Here is a 22,162-nt window from a genome sequence, read left to right as displayed (position 1 = left end):
TCTTAAAGTCTAATACATCAAATATTATCATAGGCAACCCAGCTCTTTTTTTTTTGGCTAGTGCTCGCGTGGTATGTTAGATTCCTAGTGCTGCCATGACAAAATACTACAAAGTAAATGGCTTTGAAGAACAGAATTTATTGTCTCAGTTCTGAAGACTAGAGGCCCAGATTCATTAATGGGTCTATGAGCTCTCTCTCTGTTTGTTCTACAGAAAGGTCCTTCCTGTCTCAGCTTCTTGCAGTCAAAAAAAAAAAAAAACTGTTGCAGTTGAGTCAATTCCAACTCACAGCAACCCTATGGGATAGAGCGGAACTTTCTCATTGGGTTTTCAAAGAGTGGCTGGTGGATTCCAACTGCTGACATTTCAGTTAGGAGCTGAGCTATTAGCTACTGCACCGTCAGGGCTCCTTGTAGCTTCTTGTAGCCCTTTGCAATTCTTGGCATGCTTATGGATGCTTATAGATGTGTCTGCCTCCATCATCACCTGGCATCTGTCTTACTCTGTGTGTTTCTTTCCAGCTCCCTCTCTGTTATCTCCTTTTAAGATACCACTCAGAATGGAATAGGACTTATCCTACTCTGGTATGGCTTTAGTGACAATATCATCAGCTGCTCTTTGGAAACCCTATGGGGTGGTTCTACTCTGTCCTATATGGTCACTATGAGTTATAATCAACAGGATGGCGAAGGTTTTTCTTTTATCTTCCAAGAATAGCGCTATTTTCCCAAACAAGGTCACAACTTCCAGGTACAATTTTTAGCACTTCAACATATATATTTCGGAGACACTTTCAATCCGGAATACATGGCCTATCTTTTAAATCCTATTTTCAATCTATTTGTGTCTTTTAATCTAAAGAGTGCCTATAATAGACAGACATATATTTGGGTTATGTTCTCTTTTTAGACTATGTTTCCAATCTCTGCCTTTCAATTGGGTTGTTTCACTGTTTAAATTTAATTACTGATAAAGTAAGACTTATGTCTTCCTTTTTTTAATATGCTTATGTCTTTTATTAGTCTACTTCTGGGTTGCTGGCTTCTTTTGTGTTAAATTGGTATGTCCTAGTGTACCTTTAAATTTATTTATTGTATCTTTTACAGCATACGTTTCAAGTTATTTTCTTAATGATTTCTTCGGAATTACAATTAGCATCTTAATGTAAAACCAACTAATTCAGATGAATAATGTCTTAATTTCAATAATGTTCAGTGTATCTTGATCCTGCTCATCCTTTCTACACAGCAAAGGCAGTGCTCAGAGGTCAGTAGTGATAGATGCACACATCAAAAATGAAGAAAGGGACAAAATCAAGACACTAGCTATGCAACTTGGACAGACTGAAAGAGAAGAGCAGAAGAAGTCCACAGCCATGGAAAGAAAGGAAATAATAAAAATCAGAGAGAAGTGAATGAAATAGAAAATAGAAAGGAGCAACAAAACCAAAAGTTGGTTCTATCAAAGGATCAACAAAATCAACAAACCATTGGTCAAATTGACAAAGGAAAAACAGGTGAAGACAAAAATAACCCAAATAAGACATAAAACGGGCGACACTACAACAGAGTTAACTGAAATAAAAAGGTTCATAACAGAGTACTATGAAATCTATACTCCAACAAATTTGAAAACCTAGAGGAAATGGACGAATTTCTAGAAACACACTATCTTCCTAAACTAACATAAACTGAGGTCTAAAATCTGGACACACCCATAACGAGAAGAGATTAAAAAGGCAATTTTAAAAAACTTCCAATAAAAAACAGCCTTGGCTCAGATGGCTTCACTGGAGAATTCTACCAAACATTCAAAGAAGAATTCACAGTAGTACTACTAAAACTATTTCAGAATATACAAAAAGGAAGGGATACTTCCTAACTGATTCTATGAAGACAGCATAACCCTGATACCAAAATCAGGCAAAGACACCACAAAAAAAGGAAAATTACAGACCAGTATCTCTCATGAATATAGATACAAAAAAATCTCCACAAAATTTTAGCCAATAGAATTCAGCATCATATTAAAAAAAAAAAACACCATGACCAAGTGGAATTCATACCAGGTATGCAACAATGATTCAACATTGGAGAAACAGTCAATGTCATCCACCACATAAATAAAACAGAAGAATCACAATAGACTCAGAAGAGTCATTTGATAAAGTATAACACCCATACCTGATAAAAACTCTCAATAAAATAGGTATAAAAAGGAAATTTCTCGACATAATAAAGGGCATCTAAACAAAACCAACAGCCAATATCATTCTCCACAGACAGTGGCTGAAAACATTCCCCCTGAGAACAGGAACAAAACAAGGATGCCCTTTATCACTACTGCTATTAAACATTGTGCTAGAAGACCTACAGCAATAAGAAAAAGAAATAAAGGACATTCAAATAGGCAAGGAAGAAGTAAAACTATCTCTATTTGAGGATGATACTATACTGTACATAAACATCCTCAAAGATACACAAGAAAACTACTGGAACTAATAGAAAGATTCTGCAGTAGAGCGGGATACAAGATAAACATAGAAAAAACTGTGGGATTCTTATACACCAATAAAAAGAACATGGAAAAGGAAACGAGTAAAGCAATACAATTTAAGATAAGTCCTAAAAAAATAAAATACTTAGGCATAAATCTAACCAGGATGTAAAGGATATATAAAAAAAAAAAAAACTACAAAATCCTACTGCAAGAAATCAAAAGAGACCTACATAAATGGAAAAACATACCATGCACATGGATAGGTAGACTCAACATTGTGAAAATGTCAATTCTACCCAAAGCAATCTGCAAGTACAATGCAATGCTGGCCCAACAGCATTCTATAACAAGATGGAAAAACTAATCATTAAATTTATATGGAAAGGTAGAGGCCACAGATAAGTAAATCACTATTGAAGAAGAAGAATAAAGCAGGAGGCCTCATACTATTTGACCTCAGAAACTGCTCTACAGCTACAATAGTCAAAACAGCCTGGTATTGGTACAATGACAGACACAGTAATCAATGGCATTGAATCAAGTATGCAGATGTGAATCCACCCACTTATGGTCAACTGATCTTCAACCAAGGCCCAAAGTCCACTAAATGGGGAAAAGACAGTCTTTCTAACAATTGGTGCTGGCAAAACTAGATGTCCATCTGTAAAAAATGAAACAGAACCCATACTTCACACCGTACACAAAAACTAATTCAAAATAAGTCAAAGACCTAAATATGAAATAAAAAACTATAAAGATCATAGAAGAAAAAACAAGGTCAACACAAGAGTCCCTAATACATGGCATAAATGGCATACAAACCATAACCAACAATACACAAACACCAGAAGATAAGCTAGTAACTGGAATCTTCTAAAAATTAAACACTTATGCTCATCAAAAGATTTCACCAACCCAGCAAAATGAGAACCTATAGATTGGGAAAAAAATTTAGCTATGACAAGTCCAACAAAGTTACAATCTCTAAAATCTGTAGGAAAATCCAGCACCTCTACAACAAAAAGACAAATAAACCAATTAAACTATGGACAAAGTATATGAACAGATACTTCTCTAAAGAAGACATTCACATGGCTAATAGACACATGAGAAAATATTTCCGATCGCTAGCCATTAGAGAAACATAAACGAAAACTACAGTGAGACACCATCTCACCCCAATATTACTGGCACTGATAAAAAAAAAAAACAGAAATTAACAAATATTGGAGAGGTTGTAGGGAGATTAGAACTCTTATGCACTGCTGGTGGGAACGCAAAATGGTACAACCATTTAGGAAAAAGATATGGTGGCTTCCTTAAAAAGCTAGAAATGGAAATACTACATGAGCCAGCTATCCCACTTCTAGGAATATATCCTAGAGAAATAAGAGCCATCATACAAACAGACATATGTGCACCCATGTTCATTGCGACATTATTAACAATAGGAAAAAGATGGACACAACCTAAGTGCCCATCAACAGAAGAATGGATAAAGAAACCATGGTACATACACAAATGAAATACTATGCAATAATAAAGAACAATGATGAATCTGTGAAACATCTTACAACATGGACGAATCCGGAGGACATTATGCTGAGTGAAATTCAATCATGAAAGGACAAATACTGCATGAGATCACTGTTAGAAAAACTCATGGAAAGGTTTACACACAGAAAAAACAATCTGTGATGGTTACGAGGGAGGAGAAAAGTGGGGAGAGAAAATCACTAAACAATAGGTAAGTGGTAAATTTGGTGAAGGGTCAGATACTACACAGTGCTAGGAAAGTCAGCACAACTTGACCAAGGCAAGGTCATGGAAGCTTCATAGACACATTCAAACTCCCAGAGGAACGGAATTACTGGGCTAAGGGCTGGGGACCATAGTCTCAGGGGACATCTAGCTCAATTGGCATAACATGATTTATAAAGAAAATGTTCTACATTCTACTTTGGTGAGCAACCTCTTGGGTCTTAGAAACATGTGAGCGGGTATCTAAGATACTTCTCTGGTCCCACGCCATCTGGAGCAAGAGAGAATGAAGAGAACGAAAGACACAAGGGAAAGATTTGTCCAAAGGACTAATGGACCACAAGTACCACGACCTCCACCAGACTGAGTCCAACACAACTAGATGGTGCTCAGCTACCTCGACCAACTGCTCTGATAGGGATCACAATAGAGGGTCCTTGGACAGAGCCGGAGAAAAATGTAGAACAAAATTCTAACTCACTAAAAAAGAGCAGACTTACTGGTCTGACAGAGAGGAATGGAAATAGAGAACTCAAGATTGAGAAGTGGACAGTGTTGACATGTCGTGGGGTTGGCAATCAATGTCACAAAACAATATGTGTATTAGTTGTTTAATGAGAAGCTAATTTGCTCTGTAAACCTATAGCACAATAATAAAAAGAACTGTATCTATAATGACAACAGCAACTCAAAAGATTTGATAGGAATCTTAGGGAACAGTGAGTTTATGTTGATGGGGGAGAAAGAACCCAGAAAATGAGGGTGAGAATGGTTGCACAACTTGAAGACTGTAATCAATGTCACTGAATTGTACATGTAGAAACTGTTGAATTGGTGTATGTTTTGCTAGGTATATTCCCAATGACAACAACAACAAAATGATTAAAACAAAAAAGAAGGAAAAAAAAAAGAGCTTGGCTGCTAACGAAAAAGTTGGCAGTTCAAATCCAAAGCAGCTCCTTGGATACCCTATGGGGCAGTTCTACTCTGTCTAGGGTCGCTGTGAGTCAGAATCGACTCAAAGGTAACAGATTTTTTTTTTTTTTTTTGGTTTATCACTTCAAAAATTGCCTCTCCTTTTTTTTTGCTTTCTCTTTCTGGAACCCCATTAATCCATCTGGTAGAAGTTCTCACCTTATTCTCTTTGTCTCTTACCCTCTTCTCTAGTTTTCCTTTAGTATTTCTCAAATATTCACTCTTCTGAGTTCTGTTCCAGTACACTAGCTCTTTCTTTGGCTATGTTAATCTGCTCTTAAACTCCTCCACTGAGTTATTAAGGAGAGCTTTAAATATCAGATTTTTTTCCTCAGTAATTCTAAGAACTTGAATCAAAATTACAATTCTTACTGTGATCTTTTGAATATATTAAGCATAGCTAATTTAACATTCGTGCCTTTTGAGTCTATTTTCTATAGCCACTCTTCCTCTGTTTTTATTGTTAGCTTTGTTTGATTTTATTTATATTGCTTTATCTGCTCATGTGCCAGGGTATTGTTTCTGATAGATAGGAGTTGTGTGACAAAGTTATAGAAATATAGTGGTGTTTAGGGCAATGATATCTTCCTACAGAGATTTTATGCTTTTCTTCTAGCAGATGATTAGGGACACTAATATTCAAAGGCATGTTAATCTAAATCCATGAATTGATGTAATTTGAAGCTTTTCTTTAGGGTAAAGGCTATCTTGTCCCCACTCTTATTTCTATGGCTTAACCTTTTAAATAAACTTTGAAAGTATAAAAGTTTTCTAGCTTCACAAACTTGGCAAGTCCTACACTACAGTTTTTGTTCTTTTTTTTTTAACCTGTTAGGAAGATTTCCTGATTTATCTGTTCAGCTACCTCTTCCATTACGGGCAGGGAAAAGTGACCTCCTTTGCTGGGATTATCATTCTGAATTCTTTAATATATTGTATTTTAATCCTAAAATACTTTGCTTTTTTTTTTTACTTTCCAATATCTTCAATAAAATTTATTATTATTTTTGCTTTCCTATTGTTTCTGTGCAAGGATTGTCCTGAACTAACTGAAAGTGAATACACTTGTTATCTATATTTTCAGATCTACCCTGAGCATAAACAACTGAGCCAATGCATCTGAGGCTGAGTGAGTTTAACAAACAGTTCTAGATGTCTTTTAAATTAATCAACGAGATGATATACCATTCTTTTGCCTATGTACTGTCATAAACCATAATTCTCATGAGAAAATTCACTTATGTGTATTTCCTCATTCATCTGAACTTGGAAGCTGGTTCCTCTACTGTATTAATTTACAAAGATATGAAAAATGGAAATAGTGCCAAGCTGTTTTCATGTCTTTGTAAGAGGATGCTAAGAAAATTTTCTTCTGGGTTGGCATTGTGGTTGACTTTCCAAAGCTATAAAAATCAAATGCTTAACCCTCGTGTCTTAATTATCTTGTCCTGCTATAACAGAAATACAATAAGTGGGTGACATTAACAAACACATTTATTTTCTCACATTTTAGGAGACTAGACAGAAGTTTGAATTCAGGGCACCAGCTCCGGAGGAAGGTGTTCTATCTGTGTCTCTTCGAGGGGTAGGTCCTTGTCTCTTTTCAGCTTCTGCTCCTTGGTTCCTTGGTGATCTTCAAGTGGCATGGTATCTACCTTCTCCCAACTATGCTTGCTGTCCCTGGCTTAATCAGCTCTTTTATATCTCAAAAAAGATTGATTTAAGACACATCCTACATTATTGGAAAACTTGGTGGTGCAGAGGTTAAGAGTTCTATTGCTAACCAAAAAGTTGCCAGTTTGAATCCACCAGCCACTCCTTGGAAACCACGTGAAGCAGTTCTACTTTTTCAAATAGGGTTGCTGTGAGTCAGAATAGACTGAATGGCAATGTTTATTTGTTTGTTTTTGCTACATTATTAACACAACGAAAAAACACATTCCCATATGGAATTATAACCATGGGTAGAGGAGTTAGGACTTGCAACAGATATTTTGGGGTAGACACAATTCAATTTATAACGCCCTACAGTCAAGATAATTTTGGGGTCAAGCAACCATTACAGAGCTAAATAACTGGCAGCTGGACAGATACTGCTCCCAGAAACCATTATCTAGAATCTCTCAATTTTTGATATACAGTGAAGTTTGCTAAAAGAGAAAGATTAACAGAACCATGTCATCATCAGCTTAGAAATGATTTTCCCTCCATTTTCTGTGAATGTTGCAACCTGACAATGACTCTCAAGGTCAAGTATAAAAGGTCTTAGAGAACCAGAGACATGAATATGCAGTGCTTCTGAGAATGACAGGCTTCTCTTTACAATGATTTGGTATATCACACTGTATTTGCTGCTCTGCCCTCTCAATGTGTTAGAAGAGAAAGAGAATTTCAGAGAGACATTTGGGCACAGAGAGTGAGCAGAAGTGAAGTAATCATTACAATCATTACTTGTTAAACCAAGAATATACAGGTTTCCCTTAGATCAATTAAACGTCAGAAAAGATAATCACACTTTAGGCATTTTGCAAGAACCCTTTCAAGTTTAGCTGCTTCCAGATTAAGGAACACTAATGCAATTTTCTATGTTGTGTACCTCAGAGTTAAATACTGGTGAGGGATTGGTTGTAGCACCGCAATTTGTGTGAAGTCCATTGAATTTACTCATATGCACCATATAGGAGTATCTGCATTTAGACACCCTCCCACAAAGATCCAATGTTAATCAAAAGAGATTTAAAGGAGCACCAGATAAATAAAAGGTGTTTGTCCTTTTCCATCTGTCTTCTGCCTTTGTCCCAATCACGAACTATCTCTGAGTAGAGAAGAGGCAATGAAAGGAGCCCAAGACTCCATCTAAATTTCAATGCCTGGCCGAAGCTAGTCGAATATGAAGCTGATATTTTTAAATTGACCAGACTAAACTCAATGTGACTAGCAAGTAATGGCTTTATAAGATATGAAATTAAGAACTGGGAAAGAAATTTCACCTGTGCACAATAGATTGGAGTGCCTAAAATATATATATATATATATATACATATGTGTGTATATATATATATATTTAAATATATATATATATTATTTCACATATAAACAGGGAAAGTCATAGATTTGGAGCAAAACCTAAGCCCTTCATACTGTTGGATTCTTAAACACTAGTGTTACATTTAAATAAGGTTTCTTACTTTAAAAAAAAAATCTATGTATATCTTTTATAGTTTTATCTCATGGTAAGCATAAAATAAAACAAACCCAGAGCTGTCGAGTCAATTCTGACTCATAGAGATTCTGTAGGACCGAGAAGAACTGCTCCCTAGAGTTTCCAAGGAGCACCTGGGGGATTCGAACTGCCAACCCTTTGGTTTGCAGCTGTAGCACTTAAGCACTACGGCACCAGGGTTTCCAAGGTAAGCACATGGCATAAAAACTAAATTATTTTCATCTTTATTTTTAAAAAATGAGGACACTGAAGTTGGAAAAGCTAAGGTGCCTAATTTTCTTATGTTTTTATTGATGGTAAGTTGAAAGTTAGGTATCATAACTCAGTGCTTCAATAACACTCATTATTTATTTAACCAGAAAAAAGTACCTTATTGCTTATAATGTATTAAATAATTAAGAATACAGCAAATTTAATTCAATTTCAGATGGAACCCCAAATCTACATACATGGATAAGTATTTTTCTTTTTGTCTGTAGTTGCAAAGACTGTCGTTTACTTAGTTTGCTCAGAATGACAGCTATTATTCCAGCATGCCAGATGCCAATCAAGTTTAAAAACATAAAGTGTAGTCACGCAGAATGATTACTACATATGTCGTTAAAAAAAAATAAAAAGAACTGTTGCTGTCCAGTCAATGGCAACCTCATGTGCCTAAAAATCGAAATGTGCTTCATAGGGTTTTCAATGGCTTATGTTTTGGAAGTAGATTTCCAAGCCTTTCTTCTGAAGCAGTTTTGGCTGGACTCGAATCTCCAACCTTTTGTTTAGCAGTTGAGTGCAGCATTAACAGTTTGTACCACCCAAGGAACCCACTATGAAAGAGGGGTGTGTAAAAATAATTAAGCTTTTATACTTGGTCGTGTGTGTAATATTTTTAAGTATTAACTAAATGTTAGTTATTAATGGAATGTCTACTTATGCAAGGCTTTGCAATGTAACAAATTTTTCTCTTTATCTGCTGTCTCTATCATGACTGTAATCTTAATATAATACATAAAAGTAACAATGATTCTGCCTTCCTTACTGCTGTAACGTTTTTAACAAATTCTGAATAATGTGGGCAACCCTATTATATTTATAACCTTAATATTTTTATGTGCCTGTACAGTGTATTCTTCATAGAGATATTATGGAATTTATATACAATTGGATTATAATCATCAATTTACTTTTTTTCCTTACACTGGATATGAACAAGCACAAAAGCCATTCTTTTCCATCACTGAATCATTTCCTACGTAGATACTGAAATTTGGGAATAAAGAGATGAATAAATACATGAATAAAAGGGATACGTAAAAGATCTCTGAGACTATTTAAATCACAGACAAGTGTAAGGTATCATCAAGACTTTCAGGTTTTAAATTCCTCAGAGAGAAGTCACCATGTTCCTTTCTCATATTGGAACGCATTGTGTTCCAGATCTTAAAAGCATATAGATACATATAAAGACCAAAACTTATTTGAATTATACTAAAAATCTGCATAACAACACTTTTCATGATTTGACAAGTATTTCAAGTTTTTTTAAATTTTCTTATACTTCATTTGTAAGTAGTCTACAATTTAACAATGAAGTCTGTTAAACAAAATTTTCTAGTCAACATAATTTGGGAGAACAAGAAAAGAAAATTTGAAATTGTAATTCTTCTAAAATATAGCCTTTAATTAATGTTTTATATTTTAAGCCACATGAATCATTGTCACCACACTGTTCATATAACTTGTGGGGTTCATATAATTAAAATAATCATAAAACCAAAACCCACTGGCTTCGATTCCGACTCCTAGCGACCCTGTAGGACAGAGTAGAACTGCCCCATAAAGTTTCCAAGGAGTGCCTGGCAGATTCGAATTGCTGACCTCTCGGTTAGCAGCCTTAGCACTTAACCAGTACCCCACCAGGCTTTCCAAAATAATCATAGTGTAGCCTAAATTTATTTTTGTAGTTTGCAACGCGGAACTTTCATAATTTACAGAAAAATAGAAGTGAAATGTGTTTTAGTTTTAGTGCATTTACTTTGCATGTTTTAGAAAAACTATGAATATCTCCTAAGAAGTCTTGAAAACATGAAAATTTTATAAAAATTACTTAATATCATGATCAATATTTATCCAGAAAATATACATTAAATTTCACAAAGTATAAAGCTCTGTATTCAAAGTGCAACACAATAGTATGTATTGAACTGAATTTAATGAACAATGACACAGAGCGTGGAAATTCTATAAACATTACTGAAAACGCTGTCAATATGCATCTTGAAAATACACAAGAAATTACATACATTAGAAACACTACATTTGAAGTACAAAGCAATAATAACTGTCTTTTAAGAGCTGAGAAAATAAACAGAATTAAAATAACTTTACTCCATCTTAACTACAGTGTGCCTTCAAGGAAAATGTAAGGTTTTCAGAAAATTCAGTAGGAGAAATAAGCTTTAAAAAAATTTTAAAAAAAAAGCTTTACCATATTTTAAAATATCTTAATAGACACTTCACTGGAGAAACTCAGGCACAGAAGTTAAAGTGAGGGATTTGCAAAATATCAGATCAAATGATGTGACAGGTAAAGAGACTCTAAAAGAACAAGCATACCTGTACAAACAACTATGAATTTCAGGTTTATATTTAATTGCTCTTTATACGCCCCCCCCCAAAAAAAACCGTTAGTGTGGAGTCGATTCCAACTCACGTCAACCACATGTATCTATATTTTTGCTAAAAAAAAAAAACCTCCCAATTTAGAAAACACTATGTTCTGGAGGAACTTTTTGAAGACTTGTTTTACTTCCTGGTTCCTCAGGGAATAAATGAAGGGGTTCTGCACGGGGGCAACAGAGGTGTTGACAATAGCAACTCCTTTGGTCAATGATGCTTTTCTTTTGTACAGGGATTGGCATACATGAAGATGCAGCTTCCATAAGAGGTGGAAATGACAGTCATGTGGGAGGAACAAGTGGAGAAAGTTTTTTTTCTCTTACTGGAAGATCGGATTCTCAGAATAGTCCTGATGACACACATGTAGGACAAAATCATTAATGCCAATGTGAATAGCAAAGTAACCAAAGCCAAGTAAAAACCAATTACTTCTAGGAGCCATGTATTTGAACAAGATAGTTCTAAGAGGGGAAAATAGTCGCATGCAAAGTGATCGATGACTTTGGAAGCACAGTAATCCGGGGGTGGGGAGAAGAAGCATAAGGGGTGGGAATATGGTCAGAAACCCTCTCAGCCACACACATGACACAAGCAGGGAGCAGAGTTTCCTGTTCGTGCTGCGTGTGTAATGCAGCGGCTTGCAGATGGCCACAAAGGAGTCATAGGACATGGCCGTCAGAATGTAAAATTCTGTCACCCTCATGAAAATAAAGAAGAGTTGAGCTGCACAGTTGTTATAGGAAATGGTCTTATCCCTGGTGATAACTGCACCCAGACATCTGGGAATGCATACAGTTGTAAAGGAGATTTCTAGGAAGGAGACGTTGTGGAGGAAGAAATACATAGGTGTCTGTAGATGGGAGTTCACCGAGGTTAGGGTGGTGAGAGTCAGGTTTCCAGTGAAGCTTAATACATATGTGATAAATAGAAAGAGGAAGGTCACAATCTGAAAGTCAGGATCATCAGAAAGGCCTAGGAGGACAAGCTCTGTGACCACTGTGTAGTTGTTCATTTCTCTCTCTCTCTTCAATTTTTCTTCTTTTAATCCCATTTAGACAAAAATAGTATTAAGGGGAAGAGGTGAAACATATAATTCATCATGATCAGCATCATCATCTCCAATATTCTAAAATATCCTGTATAATCCATGCAATTTTTTTTCTTATTTTTAAGGTCTTGTTGGCATTCTTTTAATACACATTTATTAGTTCTTTTATATTAAAATACAGTAGTAGATAGGAAATCTTCACACAACAAAGCACAATTTGGGAGACAATGAGTAAAATAATTGTCATTTTATGTCCTATTTATGCAAACTCTGATTACAATTTTGTTGAAACAGTCATAAGAATTACATAGCCCTTTCTTTTCACTTAGATAATTTATTAGACAATCTATCTCCTAGAAACAGAAATGGGTTACTTTAACTTACCAAAAAGTAAAAGTCAAACTTAGAAGCCTGAAGTAACAACTCATTATTTTTTTTAGGATGTAAGAAATCAGTTGCCTTATTACAAGTAATATATTTAAATTTTTAACCTTAAGATTTATGGGTCTAATTGCCAAGACCATATGAGTACACTAAATACAATTGCTACAAGAGAGAATAAGTAACCCAATTATTTAAAAAATAGGAAAATTTCAATTACTCACTGGTTTGTCTTCTTATTCCATCACGATCTTTAATGTTCCACATTCTGTATGGCTTCCTAAAAATGTACATGTATGTATTTAAATATAAACATTTTTATTATTGAACTGAAAGAGGCATAATGTATTTATTTTTCATTTTGACTGAAGCACAAATTGAAAAGTGACTGCTAGCCTTATATCAACTCTGTCACTGGATTACAGCTCATTGCATTTTCCATGAAATTATCTTCCTGAGTGTCTTAGTCTAATGCTGCTGTAACAGAAATAACACAAGTGGATGGGCTTTAACAAAGAGAAATTTATTTCTTCACAGTGAAGTAGGGTAAAAGTCCAAATTCAGGGCATCAATCTTCCCCCAGATTAGGAGCTTCTCCATGGATGGACCCCAAGTCCAAAGGACTCGCTCTGCTCCTGGTACTGTTATCTTGGTGGTATGAGGTCCCACATTTTCTGCTTGTTTCCCTTCCTTTCATCTTCTGTAAGATAAAAGGTGGTGTAGGCCATACCCCAGGGAAACTCTCTTTACATTGGATCAGGGATGTGACCTGGGTAAGGGTGTTACAATCGTACCCTAATAGTTTTTAACATAAAATTACAATCACCAGATGAAGAACAACCACACAATACTGGGAATCATGGTCTAATCAATTTGACACGTATTATTAGGGTACACAATTCAATCCATGACACTGAGTTATTAAGCTTTTTGGAAAAAAAAATGTTTCATTCCCTTGTAATTCTATCTCACAGTTATCTTCTCCATAAGTCCACTTATCCAAATGGATATCCAGAAAATTTAAGAAAAACTTCTTCCATTTTGCTAAGCTACTCTGTTAGTTCTCACCTATTCAAATGCTATTTTGAATGTAGTAATAGTTTATCAATTCTTAGAATGTACATGTATGTATTTAAATATAAACATTTAAATTTAAATTAAAATCTTGACAGCTATCTCCTTTTGATTTTAGAGAGTAAAATTTCTGTTGTGAAGAATAAAATGTAAAATCATTGCATACCTTCCAACAACTAGCAACATTCACGCTAATCATATTTTATTTTATAATGGCTTAAAGGCAGTTTTTCAGGACATAAAAAGTAGAACGTCAGAAACCTTCAAAAGATGTGGAACTATTTTTAACCTCAGCAAAGACTGTGTACTGATCTCCTGGAAACCAGACAAAGTCAGGCCACATCTCTGCTATATTATAGACCATAAGGGAAATCTGGAAGGGGCCGTTGCATTTCTCAGTAACCTGCTCACTCCTCTCCCTAGCAGATCTCTCTTGAGAAGAGTTATGTTCATCCTTGCATCCCACAGAGGACCTGAGATGGTGACTTCTATGCAATATTTATATCCATTAATAAGTTGCTTAATATTCATCCTTTCTTCATATTTTATGAGTAATAAAAAAAGAAACCCACTCTCTTATCAAAGGTGAAATTTTGATCGAACTTGTAAAGAATCGTCTTCATTAGAAATGTGAAAGTTTTGAACATACGCCTTTCAATTAGCAGCTGAGAGTGTTAACCATTTGCAATAACCAGAGACTCCCATTATTAAAATACACTTCTTTATTTGTCTAAACCTAGTAAATATATACAATTTCAGAACTGTTAAACCATACACCTATAATTTTACCACTGCAAGCTCAGTATTTGTGATCTATTTCTCTTGGTTTTAGAGCATCCAAAAGATTTTGTTCACCCTGGCTGGGCTAAGATGGTAGAATATACAGATACCTCTGGCGAACCCTCTATACAACAAAGACACAAAAAACCAAGTGAAACAAGTATATTTATGACAAGCTAGAAGCCCTGAGCATCGAAGGCAAGCTTAGAAAAAGAACAGAGGGGAAGGGGGAAGAAGAGACAGTACAGGAGCAGAGAGGAGTTACTGGGCCTGAATCTCGGAAAGCCCTCAGGCATCATTCCGGAGTGGCGGTAGTGTGTTGGTACTAGCATTTTGCCACAGTTTCCTTAGGGAGAAGCAGTCAGCCACACAGCCTACTCATACCTTTGGAACAGGAGAAGAGTGGCGCTCTCAGCAAAAGCTAAGTACTTCTGTATATTTTACCACACCCCCCACTCACAAGCCAGCTTCAGCGGCTGAATTCCTTGGGCCTGAGATAGGCACTGTTGAGTGCCTAGAGGCATCCTCCCAGCCATGGAGAAGGAAAAAAATTGCAATTGGAGGGAAAGATAATTTGCCAGCTCCACTAACCAGGGGAGCTCAGCACAGAAGCCGCTCCTGTCCAGACATAAACGGTCCATGGACTTTGAGCACCTTTCCCCTCTGCATGGACCTGTGTGGGCCTATTTCAGGAGACTAGACCCTTGTTGGCAGACTCTAACCATTTCAGCTGTGTGGTGGAGAGGTGGGTGATGTTTGGCATTGCTTTGCCCATTAAACAGGGTCCTCACCTACCCACATGATGGGCCTAAGAACTGATACCTCCACTCAGGTCACCCAGCCACCCACTACAGGGTTCCAAGGATAACTAGTACCTCCCAGTCTTTACAACCAAAAATATTAGGAGTCCATGGTCCGTCTGAAGAACCAACCCACCTGCGCACTCTAGGGAACAGGGATGTACTTTCCTCAGAGACACTCGGGGGTCAGTTCTCAGCCCCATGCCTTGTTCAGAGCGTGACCCCCGCTACAATCAGATATTGGTATATACACCAATCACCACTGCCCCTCTAAGACTGTAGGACAGAGCCTGTACCACACACTTCATGATCAGCTACCTGGACACCTGAGCTGAATTCATACAAGAAAAGTGAATGGACTCCTAGAATCATATAACTGATAACAGCTCTTTCCATCTGGGGACAGGACGTCAGAGTTCCAAAGGTAAAAATAATCAAGCTAGATCACTCAAACAACCCATTTGGGCATATCAAAACAAAACAAAGCAAGAGGCTACGGCACAGTAAGCAGGAATAAACTATTATAATAACTTATAGATGGCTCAGAGACAACAGTCAATATCAAGTCACATAAAGAAACAGACCATGATCAACTCAATAAGCTCTCAAAACGAAGAATCCAGGGATCTTCTAGATAAAAGTGCATTCCTGGAATTACCAGAGGCAAAATAAAAAGATTAATATACAGAACTCTTCAGGACATCAGGAAGGAAATGAGACAATACACAGAACATGCCAAGAAACACACAAATAAAGCAATTGATTAAATTAAAAAGATTATTCAGAAACATAATGAAAAATTTAATAAGCTGGAAAAATCCATAGACAGACAGCAATCAGAAATTCAGAAGATTAACAATAAAATTACAGAATTACATGACTCAACAGAAAATCAGAGAAGCAGAATTGAGCAAGTAGGAGCCATAATTTCTCAACTTGAACATAAATCACTTGGCAGTAACATATTTGAAGAAATATCTGATAAAAGAATTTTAAAAAATGAAGAAACTTCAAGAATCATGTGGGACTCTATCAAGAGAAATAACCTGCGAGGGACTGGAGAACAGGGAGGGATAACAGAAAATACGGAGAGAATTGTTGATTTGTTGGCAGAAAACTTTCCTGATATTATGAAAGATGAGAAGATATCTATCTAAGATGCTTATTGAACTCCACATAAGGTAGATGTTAAAAGATAGTCACCAAGATATATTATAATCAAACCTGCCAAAACCAAAGATAGAGTATTTTAATAAACAAAAAGTCACCTACAAAGGAGAGTCAATAAGAATAAGCTCAGATTTTACTATGCAGAAACCATGCAGGCAAGAAGGCAATGGGATGAGTTATTTTAAAATATTGAAGGAAAAAAATTGCCAACCAAGAATCATATATCCAGCAAAACTGTCTCTTAAATACAAAGGTGAAATTAGGACATATCCAGATAAACAGAAGTTTAGGGAATTCATAAAAACCAACCAAAACTACAAGAAATACTAAAGGAAGTTCTTTTGTTAGAAAATCAATAACATCAGACATCAACCCAAGACTAGAACACTGGGCAGAACGACCAGAAGTCAACCCAGGCAGGGAAAAAAAAAAGCAAGAAAAAAAACTCAACATTTAAACAGTAAGAGGGACTAAGAAATGTAATCATAGATCTTCCATACGGACAGGAAGATATGGCGATAGAAAGAAGTGAAAGTAAGGTTTAAATTTAGAAAACTAGGGGTAAATTTAATCTGTATGCTGAACAAATAATCCGAGAAGCTGGACTATATGAAGAAGAACGGGGCATCAGGATTTGAGGAAGACTCATTAACAACCTGTGTTATGCAGATGATACAACCTTGCTTGCTGAAAGTGAAAAGGACTTGAAGCACTTACTAATGAAGATCAAAGCCCACAGACTTCAGTATGGATTACACCTCAACACAAAGAAAACAAAAATCCTCACAACTGGACCAATGAGCAACATCAAGATAAATGGAGAAAAGATTGAAGTTGTCAAGGATTTCATTTTACTTGCATCCACAATCAACAGCCATGGAAGCAGCAGTCAAGAAATCAAAACACGCATTGTATTGCACAAATCTGCTGCAAAGGACCTCTTCAAAGTGTTGAAGAGCAAAGATGTCACCCTGAAGACTAAGGTGCGCCTGACCCAAGCCATGGTATTTTTAATCGCATCATATGCATGTGAAAGCTGGACAATGAATAAGGAAGACCGAAGAAGAGTTGACGCCTTTGAATTGTGGTGTTGGCGAAGAATATTGAATATACCATGGACTGCCAAAAGAACGAACACATCTGTCTTGGAAGAAGTGCAGCCAGAATGCTCCTTAGAGGCAAGGATGGCGAGACTGCGTCTTACATACTTTGGACATGTTGTCAGGAGGGATGAGTCCCAGGAGAAGGACGTCATGCTTGGCAGAGTACAGGGTCAGCGGAAAAGAGGAAGACCCTCAAAAAGGTGGATTGACACAGTGGCTGCAACAATGAGCTCAAGCATAACAACTACTGTAAGGATGGCGCAGGACCGGGTAGTGTTTTGTTCTGTTGTGCATAGGGTCGCTATGAGTCGGAACTGACTCGACGGCACCTAAAAACAACAACAACAGGGGTAAATAATAAGGTAACCAAAAGGACACAAAGTATTGTACCCATCAAGATAAAATACAAGAAAAAAATACTCAGCAGAAACAAAATCAAAAACAATGAATATGAGGAAAGGACTATATATAATCTACTCAGCACATAAAATTAAGTGGGAAAAAGAAACTGTTGACAACACACACAAAAAGACATCAAAATGATAACACTAAATTCATACTTATCCATAATGACGCTGAATGTAAAAGGACTAAATGTACCAATAAAGAGACAGAGAGTGGCAAAATGGATTAAAAAACACGATCTGTCTATATGCTGCCTACAAGAGACACCTTAGACTTCGAGACACAAACAAACTAAAACTCAAAGGATGGAAAAAGTATATCAAGCAAACAACAATCAAAAAAGAGCAGGAGTTGCAATATTAATTTCTGACAAACAGGCTTTAAAGTTAAGTCCATCATAAAGGATAAGGAACGACACTATCTAATGATTAAAGGAACAGTAATACCAAGAAGATATAACCATATTTAATGTTTATGCACCCAATGATAGGACTAAAAGATACATAAAACAAACTCTATCAGCATTGAAAAGTGAGATAGACAGCTCCACAATAATAGTAGGAGACTTCAACACATCACTTTCAGGAAAGGACAGGACATCCAGAACGAAGATCAATAAAGACGCAGAAGATCTAAATGCCACAATCAACCAACATGACCTCATAGACCTATAACAAACAGGTATACTTTCTTTTCTAGTGCACATGGAACATTCTCTAGAATAGACCACATATTAGGTCATAAAGCAAGCCTTAGCAGAATCCAAAACGTCGAAATATTACAAAGCATCTTCTCTGACCATAACGTTATAAAAGTGGAAATCAATAACAGAAAAAACAGGGAAAAGAAATCAAACTCTTGGAAACTGAACAATACCCTGCTCAAAAAAGATTGGATTATAGAAGACATTAAGGATGAAATAAAGGATTGCATAGAATTCAATGAGAATGAAAACACTTCCTATCAGAACCTTTTGGACACAGTGAAAACAGTGCTCAGAGGTGAATTTATATCAATAAATACACACATACAAAAAAGAAGAAGGGGCCAAAATCTAAGAATTATCCCTACAACTTTAATAAATACAAAGAAAACAACAAAAGAAACCCTCAAGCACCAGAAGAAAACATTTAATAAAAATTAGAGCTGAACTAAATGAAATAGAAAACAGAAAAACAATTGAAAGAATTAACAAGACCAAAAGGTGGTTCTTTGAAAAAATCAAAAAAATTCATAAACCATAGGCCAAACTCACAAAAGAAAAACAGGAGAGGAAACAAATAACCCGAATAAGAATTGAGATGGGTGATATTACAACAGACTCAACTGAAATTAAAAGAATCATATCAGATTACTATGAAAAATTGTACTCTAACGAATTGGAAATCCTGGAAGAAATGGATGAATTCCTAGAAACACACTATCTACCTAAACTAACACAAACACAGGTAGAAGAGCTAAATTGACAGATAACAAAAGAAGAGATTGCAAAGATAATCAAAAAACTCCCCCCAAAAAATCCTGGCTCTGACAGCTTCACTGCACGGTTCTACTAGACTTTCAGAGAAGAGGTAACTCCACTACTAGTAAAGGTATTTCAGATCATAGAAGAGGACGGAATACTCCCAAACTCATTCTATGAAGCCAGCATATCCCTGATACCAAAACGAGCTGAAGACACCACAAAAAAAGAAAATTACAGACCTATGTTCCACATGAACTGATACGCAACAATCCTCAACAAAATTCTAGCCAATAGAATTCAACAACATGTCAAAAAAACAATTCACCATGACCAAGTGGGATTCATACCAGGTATGCAGGGATGGTTCAACATTGGAAAAACAATTAATGTAATCCACTATGTAAATAAATAAAAGAGAAGAATCACATGAATTTATCAACTGATGCAGAAAAGGGATTTGACAAATTCAACATCCATTCAGGATAAAAACTCTCAGCAAAATAGGAATAGAAGGAAAATTCCTCAACATAATAAAGGGCATTTGTACAAAAAAAAAAAAAAAATCAACAGCCAACATCATCCTAAATGGAGAGAGCCTGAAAGCATTCCCATTGAGATAGGGAACCAGACAAGGATACCCTTTATCACCACTGTTATTCAACATTTTGCTGGAGGTCCTAGCCAGAGCAATTAGGCTAGATAAAGAAACAAAGGGCATCCAGATTGGCAAGGAAGAAGAAAAATTATATCTATTTGTAGACAACATGATCTTATACACAGAAAACCCTAAGGAATCCTCCAGAAAACTGCTGAAACTAATAGAAGAGTTCGGCAGAGTATTGGGATACAAGATAAACATACAAAAAAACACTCTTTTGTGGTTACGAGAGGGGGGAGGGGGGAGGGGGAGAGAGGGGCATTCACTAATCAGATAGTGTATAAGAACTACTTTAGGTGAAGGGAAAGACAGCACACAATACAGGGGAGGTCAGCACAATTGGACTAAACCAAAAACAAAGAAGTTTCCTGAATAAACTGAATGTTTCGAAGGTCAGCGTAGCAGGGGCAGTGGTTTGGGGACCATGGTTTCAGGGGACATCTAAGCCAATTGGCATAATAAAATCTATTAAGAAAACATTCTGCATCCCACTTTGAAGAGTGGTGTCTGGGGTCTTAAATGCTAGCAAGCAGCCATCTAAGATGCATCAATTGGTCTCAACCCACCTGGATCAAAGGAGAATGAAGAATACCAAGGACACAAGGTAATTATGAGCCCAAGAGACAGAAAGGACCACATGAACCAGAGACTACATCAGCCTGAGATCAGAAGAACTAGATGGTGCCCAGCTACGACTGATGACTGCCCCCTGACAGGGAACACAACAGAGAACCCCTGAGGGAGCAGGAGAACAGTCGGATGCAGACCCCAAATTCTCATAAGATCAGACTTAATGGTCTGACTGAGACTGGAAGGACCGCAGTGGTCATGATCCCCAGACCTTCTTTTGCCCCAGGACAGGAACCATTCCTGAAGCCAGCTCTTCAGACACGGATTGGACTGGACAATGAGTTGGAGAGGGATGCTGGTGAGGAGTAAGCTTCTTGGAACAGGTGGACACTTGAGACCGTGTTAGCATCTCCTGCCTGGAGGGGAGATGAGAGTGTGGAGGGTGTTAGAAGCTGGTGAAAAGCACATGAAAAGAGAGAGTGGAGGGAGAGAGTGGGCTGTCTCATTAGGGGGAGAGTAATTGGGAGTGTGTAGCAAGGTGTATATGGGTTTCTGTGTGAAAGACTGGCTTGATTTGTAAACTTTCACTTAAAGCACAATAAAAATTATTTTCGAAAAAAAGCTAGAAATAGAACTACCATAAGATTCAGCAATCCCACTCCTTGGAATATATCCTAGAGAAATAAGAGCCTTTACATGAACAGATATATGCACACCCATGTTCATTGCAGCACTATTTACAATAGCAAAAAGACGGAAGCAACCAAGTTGCCCACCAATGGATGAAAGGATAAATAAATTATGGTATTCCACACAATGGAATACTACACATCGATACAGAACAGTGATGAATCTGTGAAACCTTTCATAACACGGAGGAATCTGGACAGCATTATGCTGAGTGAAATTAGTCAGTTGCAAAAGGGCAAATATTTTATAAGATCACTATTATAAGAACTCAAGAAATAGTTTAAACACAGAAGAATATATTCTTTGATGGTTTAGAGAGGGGGAGGTAGGGAGGGTGGGAGAGAGGTATTCCCTAATTAGATAGTACAAAAGACCTACTTTAGGTGATGGGAAAGATAACACAATACAGGCAAGGTCAGCACAACTGGACTAAAAGAAAAGCAGAGACGTTTCCAGAATAAACTGAATGCTGTGAAGGTCAGCGTAGCAGGCGCAGGGGTTTGGGGACCATGGTTTCAGGGGACAACTAAGCCAATTGGCATAATAAAATCTACTAAGAAAACATTCTACTTCCCATCTTGGAGAGAGGTGTCTGGGGTCTTAAACGCTAGAAGCGGCCGTCTAAGATGGATCAATTGGTCTCAACCCACCTGGATCAAAGGAGAATGAATAACACCAAGGACACAAGGTAATTACAAGCCCAAGAGACAGAAAGGGCCACTTAAAGCAGAGACTACATCAGCCTGAGACCAGAAGAGCTAGATTGTGCCCAGCTACAATCGATGAGTGTCCTGACAGGGAACACAACAGAGAAGCCCTGAGGGAGCAGGAGAGCAGTGGGATAGAGACCCCAAATTCTCATAAAAAGACCAGACTTAATGTTCTGACTGAG

The sequence above is a fragment of the Loxodonta africana genome, unplaced genomic scaffold, assembly GCF_030014295.1.
Source record: "Loxodonta africana isolate mLoxAfr1 unplaced genomic scaffold, mLoxAfr1.hap2 scaffold_124, whole genome shotgun sequence".
Taxonomy (NCBI): Eukaryota; Metazoa; Chordata; class Mammalia; order Proboscidea; family Elephantidae; genus Loxodonta; species Loxodonta africana.
This window is presented reverse-complemented; position numbering follows the sequence as displayed.